The sequence below is a fragment of the Pteropus medius genome, unplaced genomic scaffold (assembly GCF_902729225.1).
Source record: "Pteropus medius unplaced genomic scaffold, Ma_sr-lr_union100, whole genome shotgun sequence".
NCBI lineage: Eukaryota > Metazoa > Chordata > Mammalia > Chiroptera > Pteropodidae > Pteropus > Pteropus medius.
In genome coordinates this window covers 4,497,287-4,507,512 of record NW_024356335.1, presented here as the reverse complement: position 1 = coordinate 4,507,512, position 10,226 = coordinate 4,497,287, and the positions used below count along the sequence as shown (strand labels likewise).

At 47.0% G+C, this 10,226-nt stretch overlaps 1 protein-coding gene, 1 non-coding gene and 1 pseudogene across 6 annotated transcripts in view; 2 read left to right on the top strand and 1 right to left on the bottom strand.

The window, feature by feature from the left end:
* The first annotated feature begins 87 nt into the window (after positions 1–87).
* Positions 88–10,226, top strand: part of KYAT1 (kynurenine aminotransferase 1) — an 18,054-nt gene continuing 7,915 nt past the window's right edge. For 2 of the 5 annotated variants that reach the window (XR_005652506.1, XM_039861515.1), the window contains exon 1: positions 107–242. The gene's annotated coding sequence lies outside the window, so the exon portion shown is untranslated. Of the gene's footprint in view, positions 243–9,253; positions 9,294–10,226 lie in introns of those variants that run through there. The other 3 variants (XM_039861517.1, XM_039861516.1, XM_039861518.1) reach the window with 3 other exon arrangements.
* TRNAE-UUC (transfer RNA glutamic acid (anticodon UUC)) lies at positions 2,639–2,713 on the top strand. Its single transcript has one exon. It is a non-coding gene; the product is annotated as a tRNA-Glu (tRNA).
* Positions 9,913–10,031, bottom strand: LOC120601838 (uncharacterized; annotated as a pseudogene).

Below are 10,226 nucleotides of genomic sequence, written 5' to 3'. Positions count from 1 at the left end.
CGTCAGGCGCGAACGCGGCGCCCAGGGCGTCGCCATCTTTTTGAGGGGAGCCATCTCCGCGCCCTCACCCCTCCTCTCCCTGCTGGCGCCATGTTGCTTTGGGGCGGAAGTAGTAGAGCCCGGGCTCTGCCCTCTTAGAGGGGCAGGGTCTGCTTTAACCTCTCTCCGTCCTTAGTAACAAGGCACGGTCAAGCGGCGGAGGCGCCAGTTAGTAGCTGCTGCTTGAGCGTTGCTTCCCTGAGGTAAGATGCCGCGGCCGGGAGGCCCTGGAACCGGATTGTGCCAAAGTACTCGCAGCGTTTAGTGCTACGGGGTTAGCAGAGTGGCTGTCCGCAATGTCACCCAAGCGGGGAGCCACCCCGCGGGGATAAATTGCTCGCTCTTCTTGCTAACCCGCACTCTATGGTGGTCGTGTCTGCACGCACATCCCCTCCCCATCCCGCGATCGTACCGGTGGGGAAGATGCAGCCTAAGGTAGCTCGGCAAATTCTGGGTAGAGCTGGCGCTGGAACCGGGTCGTGAACTCCAGCTCTGCAGCTCTGTGGATCGCGAAGTTCCCAGACTGATAATAGTAACGGCAACCAGTGATCCATACAATGACATACTGTGCAGACACCAAAACGAAAAATGTTCAGAATGCACTAATAGGAGACGACTTCCAAGATACTTTAGATGAAAAAAGGAAGTGGCAAAAAGAACAATTGTTCCGCGCTAGCATTTGTGTAAAAGAACGTGTGCAGGGGTGGGGAGTTTCTGAGGGTGTGTGGCCCAGTCGTCTGGTGAGATGCACAAGAAGTTGTTAACGGTGGTTAACAGAGACAGGAGAACTGGGGCCCTGGGAACCCAGGGCAAGGGGGAAGAATTTATATCCTGTGCACAGGCTGGTCATTTTAAAAGTAGGATTAAGAAAAATAAGGGCTTCCGTCCATTAAGTGCTCAGCTGTTGCCTTAGGCTCTCCTACTGGGAAGTCTTACTTTCCTTGTTATTAGAGGAGGAAACAGGCTCCAAAAGCTTAAAGACCTTAGCAATATCTCAGCCAACTAGTAGAGAAGCTGAAATTTTAGCCCTGGGGGATTTTACACTAATGCCCACAGCTCTGGCTTATCCACTGCCTACTGAGAGGCTTTTTTGTTATCAACCACACAACACCCAGCGTGAGACCTGGCACACAGCAGGCATCCAGTAACTGCTTATTGGCTGTTTGTTGACTGAACAAGTGGGACAAACAGGAGACAACCTGAAGTGTAGAATGACGAAAGACAAATAGTGGAGGCCAGAGCCCAGGCTGGAGTCCAATGCTTGCTCCCTCCCAGCCTTGAGACTGTAGACCTGGCACGTTCTTCCCTGAGCCTCCATGTCCCCACCTATAAAACTGACAACCACAAGCCAAGGGCTGACACTGAGTGCTCCCACCTGTCCTGCTTTGTGTTTTTCACTCAGAATAACCCCATTTAAATGAAACACAGGAAAGTTATGAAAGTTGTCCAAAGGGGGTCCCCACAAGGTCTCAATCACTGGGAGAGATTGGTCTCAGTCTCTCCCTCAGCCTCCTGGGATTGTAGGCACTAATGATTTGGGGAACCTGCTGTGTGCTAGTTGAGCTGCCAGAGGCTGAGGATCTGGTAGAGAACAGGACAGACATATAGATCCTGTCCTTGGAGTCTGGTAAGAGTGACAGAAACCCAGCAGTTAGCATCTGTGATGAGCGCTGCAATGGGCAGAAACTCAGGCCTTGGGAGCACATACAGGGAGCATCTGGCTCAACCCTAGGTGGAGTCAGAGAGGACTTCTCAAAGGAAATGACTTTTAATCTGTGATGGAAAGATGCATAGACTGTCTCGAAGGAGAAATGATGAGGCTGGAGGCCCAAGCAGAGACGCACTCTTACCTGAAGGTAACCAACGTGGTAGGAGACAATGCAGGTTAGAAACATTCAGCCTGGCTTCATTGTGTGAATCTCTCTTTCCTCCTGGAGAACAGCTCCACATGGCGACATCTGTGGCTTCCCACCCTCCACACATAACCTTCCACATGTCCAAAGAGTAGGGCTCCCTGATTTTATAATCCAGGTGGGGTGACAAAGGAACCAAGCGAGCTAAGAGCCATGAAGAAGTCCTTTACACTAATCCCCACCACCCCGTTCATTCAGTCCCCGGAGTGGCAGCCCATGCAGATGCAGAGAGTCTGCCCATGTGAATAAAGATGTCAGCGCAGGAGGCTCCTTCCATCTTCCTTTGCTCACCTGGCTTCTCAGGTAGCCCACGTGCTGGGACATCTAGCTAGACATGACTCCTTCCTACTGCAGCCACCATGCCAAAGTCACTCCAGTTGCAGCAGCAGAAGAATCACTCTACCCTAACAAGACATGGTGTACTGCCAGCTTCCTGGAGAAATTCCCAGTCGCTCATCTTGCTTCCTCATTTCGGGACAGTGGTATGAGCCTTAAATTCACTACTGGGGCCCTTCTGTACTTTTCTAGGACTCTGGCTTTGGATAAGTCATTCACCCACTATGAGCCTCAGATCTTCCATCTATAAAACTGATGTGGCTCTAATGTGCCTGCCAGGCACTGAATATATGGACATACATATTTTTCCCTCATGTGTAAAACTACCCTAAAGAGTGAAATTTGGGGGTGGCTCCATAGTGTAATGGTTAGCACATCTGCTTTTCACGCAGAAGGTCCTGGGTTCAGCGCCCCAGGTGGAGCCACAGACCATATACCTCGGGTTCGCCAGGCCCCAGGTGTACCAGACCCGCCGAGTGCGTGCCCCAAGCACATGGGGGGAGACGCCCCCCCTTCAGAGATCCAGTTCTTGAAAAAAAAAAGGGAGACAGCAACATCCGCAGGTCAGGGAGGAAAGGAAGGGAATTAAAGAGGCGGGGGCGGGGGGGAAAGAGTGAGATTTCAATTTTGGATCTGGGTTCTGTGCCAGGAGGAATAAGGAGTGGTCCACCTATTGTGTGTCCCACCCACCAACCACTCTGGCCTGGGAACCTCAGGTCTCCAGAAGTCATTTCTCCTTGGCCAACTCCAAAGCCAGGGCGAACTGCGTATAAGTCAGTGTGCTTGTAAGAGTTCCCCAGACAGGCTGTCACTTCCCTCAGGACGGAACCATTGATTCTACAAGTTTTCACCAAACATTTGTCTCATAGGGACTCTGTTTTTAGATTAAAAAAAAAAAATTTAGGATTCATGATCTGACAAGACACTTTGTTGTCCTGCTTAGTTCACTAATTTGTACAGAAAGCCTTATAGATTTAGATACTCAGAGTGTATTGTGGGCCAGGACCTGTGCTTTCTGTGGATGGTTGCATTGTTATTGTCCCCATTGTACAGGCTGTAGTATGGCACAACCAAGGTCCCACAGCTAGTTCAGAGTAGAGCTGGGATCGTTCTATGCCAGTCCAAGGCCAAGCTTTCATCTTCTGTGATTGCTCGTGTAATAGGCTCGTCTTGCCTAGGCATGCTGCCCCCTCTCCAGGACCCTTCTCCAGAAGTGCCATGGTTTGTATGTTCTCAGTAACTGGGAAGCTTCTGACATTTGGAGCCCAGGAATGCCATACATCATTCAAGGCTCTGGGTAAATTTGCCCAATACAGAACTGACTCACCTTGAATATCAAGTATACCACTACTGAGAAACACTAAAACCAAATGTTCTTATTGCGTAACATTGGCTTAAGTGACATAGGGTAAAGCCAGAATTACCTTGCAAGCCCTTTGCAAGCTGCCATACAGAGAGGAAGCTAGATAAGGCATGGCTTCTGTCCCCAAGGGCTGATAGTCTCCTGCAGGCAAGGGAGCTGATGGAGGCACCAGCGCCCACCTCTTGAATGAGGGATTTTGGGTAAAATAAGTTGGACTTTGGAAACAGAGGAACCAGAGTTTGAATCCCAGCTCAGGCTCTCTCAGCTTAGCAAGCTTGGTTCATTCTCCTTTTGGGAGATAATGGGAATGATTATGCCTTCCTTGTAGACTGTTGAGAAGATTAGAGAATTTAGCACAGAGGTCAGGCACGTAGTAGGTGCTCTCCCAGTTCAGAGAAGAGCCCAGGTAGACACAGGAAGCTTCAGAGAGGAAGCAGAGCCAGGGCTAGCCCCTGCCAAGGGGATCAGATTGGAGGGCATGCCAGGCAGAAGAACAGCTTGAGCAAAGGTGGGCAACATTTATTCAAAAGCAAAGGATTTATACGTTCGGAAGCAGAGAGAACATGGAAGCTGCGAAGCCTGGATTCAGGCCAGCTCCAAAGGCCAGGCTAAGGAGGCTTTGGACGTTATCTGGTATCAGTGTAGCCTGCTTGGCAAGGCCTGTCCAACGGGAGATGTTAGCTGACATGAGCCACTAGAATGTTGGTCACTGAGGCATTTCCCTAAAGATCATTCATCTGTGGGTCACCCACCAATTGTGGTGCTTTCTGGCCAAGAGGGTAGCTAGTAGCTTCCCAGGCTGCTGGAGGTGTGTGTTGGGGGAGGACACTGACCATTGGCCATCCGCCCCTGACCTGGCAGGAAGGAAGCCTGGGATCTTAAATGCCTGGGAAGCTGCACCAGAAAGTGTCAGCTCATCTGGTGCATTTCCTGTGGATTTCACCTCCTAAGAGCTGCCACTGCCTGAGCTGCCTGCCTTGCAGCACTTCTCCACATACTTATTTTTAAGTAACAGTAATAACGATGACATTTGTTGAACGCTGACTCTGCCAGATACCATGCTAAGTGATTTCATGTGTTATCTCATTGACTTCTCACTGCAGCCCTAGGAAGCAGATAATATCATTATTCTCATTTTAGAAATTATCCTCAGAAAGGTTTAGTAATTTGCCAGAAGTCACACAGCTAATAAATGGCTTCTGCCCAAGGTCTGTCTGATTCCAGAGCTCCACAGCCTAGTTGTTGTTGTTGGTTTTTTTAAATCAAACTGTATAGTGTAGTCCCTGGAAACATCCTAATACACAAACATATAAGTAATTCAGCACTCCTTGCTTTGTATGGTTCTGAAATGAACGAGTTTCAAGTACCACCACTTAAAGTTTAACTTCAGTTAATTTTTAGTTAACTTTTGTACATCAAAGGACACCAGTCCCTCAACAACACGATTCAAATTTTAGTTGTCATGTTATATGAACTATGAGTCGTCGCATAAAGTAGGAACTTCGCTGCTGGTCCTTCGGTCCACAAATCGCTATGGAATAACAGATGTGCGTAAAGGTCGGTAACCAATCACGTCACTCCTTTCAAAGCCTGTCATTGATTGGTCACCATGGATGTTATTCAGTTCCTATCCAGACAGCAGAGCATGTAATTGTGTTGCCTCCTGTCTCCTGGAGATAAACCCATATGACGTTTTACAAAAACAGACCATCGAAAGAGGGGATGGGCCAACAAAGATGAAAGTGCCACAAAGAAATGCAAAGTGATGACACCGAGAGTGAAATTTAAATCAAACATAAAAGGAGTGATAAAAGAAACAGCTGACTGTGGGAATGTGGACACCGCAGCAATTCACTGTTCCAGAAACTCTAGATATGTAGCCAGAGAAACTTAGTGAAGGCAGATTTATCAACATAAGAGACGCAAGTAGTTCTGACGAAAAGGATGAAGAGCACAAATCAGTCACATTTAGTGTACTCACAATGTTGTGCAGACATCCACCACCTCTCTCTAGTTGCAAACCTTTTTCATTACCCCGGAAAAACAACCCAGACTCATTAAATAACCATTCCAGGTTCCTCCCTCCGATCCCCTCATAACTACTAATCTGCTGTCTATGGATTTACCTAATCTGTATATATCATGTGAAACTAATCATACAATTTTGTGTCTGGCTTCTTTCACTTAATGTTTTTGAGGTTCATCCAAGTTGTAGCATGAGTCAATATGTCTGTCGTTCCTCTTTAAGGCTGAGCAATATTTCATTGTAAGGATATAGTACAACTCACCCATTCATCCATTGAAGGACATTTGGGTTGTTTCTACCTTTTGACTATTATGAATAATGCTGCTATGACCATTCGTGTACAAATTTCTATGGGAACATATGTTTTCATTTCTCTTCAGTATATACCTAGAAGTGGATTTGCTAGATTATAAGGTAATTCTGTGTTTGGACTTAATAAAAATTTAAAACTTTTGTACATCAAAGGATATTTTTAAGAATGTGATCAAGAGTGATGATTCATTTTGAGTTAATTTTTATAGACGGAGTGAGGTAGAGGTCTAACTTCATTCTTTTGCATGTGGCTATCCAGTTGACATTATTTTTCCCCCATTGAATGGTCTTGGCACCCATGTCAAAAATCAATTGGCCAGAGATGTTTGGGTTTATTTCTGGGCTCTCAATTTTATTCCGTTGGTCTATATGTCTTTTCTTATGCCAGTGCCACACTGTTTTGACTACTGTAGCTTTGTAGTAAGTTTTAAAATCAACATGCATTTTTTCATGTAACCTGAATATCTCCCCGTGGTAGGAGTGATCTCATTCCTTTTAGTGGCTGTACAATATTCCATCATACAGGTAAATCGTAACATGTTGAACCAGCCCCCACTTGACGAACATCAGATTGTCCCCAGTTTTTTCTCTCACATATAATTGAATTGCCTTCCAAAAGTTATACGATGAACGCTTAACCCAATGTTTTCCAAATCGTGGATTACGACTTTTTAGTGCATTGTATTATCAATTTGGTTTTTCTCAAACATCTCATTCTCTGCCTGAGAGGCAGGAAATAGAGTTTCATTTTAGTTTGTATTTTATTAATTATGATAAGGTTCAACATCTTTTCAAGCCGATTGACTGTTTTCTTTTTTTTGCGAATTTATATCTTTTGCCCACTTTTTTTCCTATTGAGACGTTGGTCTTTTGACTTGTAAGAATTCTTTATCTAGTAAGGCTCACTATATTCAAATGGACCAGATACCTGTTTGTCTAGTTCGTTAGATTGGACACCCCTCGAAGGACAGGAAGGTATCCTACTCATCCTTGTCTACCTGGTGGCTAGCATAGTGCATAGCACATGTCAGAAGTTCAATAAATATTTGCTGAAGCAATGAAAAGGTGTGCACCTACTATGGGGCAGGTGCTCTGCCAGATACTGACGATAAGAAGATGAACAGAAGAGAGTCCTTGTTCTGAAGGCACTCGCAGTCTGGTGGGAGAGACAGACATTCATTCTCCCATGCATCAAGAGTTTATTGAGCGGCTTACTCGGTTTCAGTTGCATAATCTCTGCTGGAAGAGCCAGCCTGCTCACATGAGAAAAATCCTAAGACTGTGACTCAGGTGACCTGGTCCCAGTGGAATCAGTTCTCCTCCCTGGTCATCAGTATCCCCATCCATAAAATGTGAGTGAGCAACTGGACCAAATTCTCTCATTTCCCACTGAGCACCCATCAGTTTATACTTCTTTGGCTCTTTCTGGAAGTGGAAGTCAGTGGCCCAGGGGGCCGTCATATCACTGCTCAGAGCCTCTCTTTGTCCCACAGTGGCAGTGAGGACAGGCTTTAAATCAGAGTCCTGAGTTCAAATTCTAGCTCTGCTACTTACTAGCTGTGGCCTTGAATATGTGACTCAGCCTCTTGATGGAACCTTTCTGTAGGATTAAAAGTGACAGAACCTTTAAGATATTCAGCAGGCTGTCTGGCACAGAAAAAGCGTGCAGTAAATGAAAGGCCATTACCCTCGGGGCTGTAGAGGAGTTGGCCAGGAAAGACCCGCTTCCTAGCTTCCTAGAAGATGAGGGACGAGGCACTGGGGAGTGGAGGTGGGTGTGGCCTGGGAAAGGCTACCCGGAGGGGCTCCCAGGTGCTTCTGAATGAGTTGAATGAGTTCAATGAGTCCCTGATGACAGCATCCAGGTGCCAATGAATGAGGTCCCTCTGGAGTTTCCTGGGTCAGCCCCAGTCAGTGGGAGAATATGGACTGGGAGGCTAGGAGTCCCACCTTGAGATGCGCCTGCACCAGCACACTCCCCGCTGTGGGCCTCCTCTATGAAGTAAGGCCAGGGTCCCCTCCTGAGGCTTGAAAGTCTTGTGCCCAAATGTGTGGAGCCCGAAGGGCTGGCTCTGCGTTTCCCCTGCTGGCTGCTTCAGGAACAACAAGCCCACAGCAACTAGTCCTTGCTTGTTCATGTGGTGTCAGGAACCTAGTGGCTGTGTTACTGGGTGAGGACAGCCCACAGTGGCCACCTGTGCCCTTCTTGCCCTCGACTGGGACCCCCAATGGCTTCTTCCTCCCCTTCAAATTCCTGAAAACTACTTCCACTATGCCTGCATGTTCACAGACACAGGCAGAGATGTGTGTACGTGCTCAAGTGCAAACATTCATATTTGCATGTGAAGTCACAACCACACACGGATTTACCACATTCAGGGTCGTGTTATGATTCATGGGCCCCTTTCTCCATTAAAAAATAAATAAAATTATATTTTACAACTGTTGGTATAAAGAATGAAGATCATTCATTATTATACATCCTCCTAGGAGCAGCGCTTGAGGCTCGTGGACTGGGGCAGGTACCCACAGCGCCCCCTAGAGCAGTCCCCTGGCCCTAAACATCCACTTCTTTTTCAGGGCTGGGGCCTGACGCCTTGGAGGAGAGAGGAAGGTAGAAAGTTTGGAAGGAAAAGTCTCAGACGGCAGTGCAGTTCTCAGAAAGTTCCAGCAACAGCCTGCCTCCCCGTCTTTCAGGCACTGGCTGGGAGCTGCAGCCTCGGTGCCCAGGACCCGGGATGGATTCTGAGCACATATGTCCCCCCAGTCAGTTAGGTCCCTGGCATCAGAGAGACACATTCTCATGGCCACCACATGGGCACTGCCTTTCCCCGCCCCCCCCCCAAACCTTAAATTTTAAAAACAGCTTTGTTGAGATATAACAATACACATGCCATATAATTCAGCCATTTAAAGTGCACTGTTCGGTGGTTTTTAGTATATTCACATTTGTGCAACCATCACCACAATCTCATTTTAGAACATTTTTGTCACACCGAGAAGCTGCCCCACACCCATTAGCAGTCACTCCCCATTCCCACCGCCCTCACTCTGCTCCCAGCCCAAGGCAAGCGCTCACTGATCTGTCTCTGTAGATTTGCCGGTTTCTCATAAATGGAATCATAATTTGTAGTCTTTTGTGACTGGCTTCTTTCACTTAGCATGACGTTCCCCACAATTCTAATAACAACAACGACGATAAGGGCTAATATTTACCAAGTGCCTACTGTGTGCCCAGGCATGGCAGTAAGTTCTAATAACAACAACGAATTGAACTTCAGTCACCTGCTACTTGCACCACACTGTAAGTGCACTCTGCCACCTGCATGACCCGGTGCCCCAGGGATCGGGTTTGGCCCTGGCTTCAAACTTGCGCATGAGCCTCCTCTTTCGAGAAGCCTTCCCTTCCTGCAACCCTGATATAGGTCCCTCCCTTGCCCTTGCCTCTAAATCTAGAACTTGTAACTCTGCATCTGAATGGTGTGCTTGGAGCTGCTGCCTCTCCATCATCCCATGCCCAGCCTTGTTTGGTAATAGTTTTTGCTCAATAAATGTTGGCTGAGTAAATACATTGTGCATAAGCCCAAGAACAGACGCTGTTTCCTCACTCAAGTACTGTGTGACATACTTGAAGGTCACTCCTTTGAGCACCCCAAGTTTCTGGGATCCCCCATTGTTTTATCTCCTTCCTAAACTCATTCACTTCCTTTATTCTCCCTTGAGCCCTTCTACTCCCTCTCACCCCAACGCACCTCAAACTTCCCCTACTCCAGCTTCTATTTCCCTCCCGCTCACTGCTCTTGATTCATATTTGCTTTATTTTATTTATTTATTTACTTTTTTCAGGCGAGGCAACCCTTGGCTGACCTCACAGATTGCAAGGACCTTGTCAGCTTACAATCCCTTATTTTTTTAATTTTTTACGCCTACAGCTCCTGGTCTTCCTAGGTGGTCTCCCATCCAAGTACTAACCAGGCCCGACCCTGCTTAGCTTCCGACATCAGGCAGGATCGGGCTTGTCCAGGGTGGCATGGCTGTAGTATTTGCTTTATTTTTGATAAATCCCCAATTCGAAAGTAGTTTCTCGTATCATTGAGCCCATGATGCCATCAATTCTGAGATGCACTGTTGTTTTTTGGACTAGTAAAGTGGGGAAGTGCCAATTAAACTCATGATATAGATGGTAAGACGCATCGGAATTCAGAGAAAGAGCAATGCAAAAAAAAAAAATACTCAT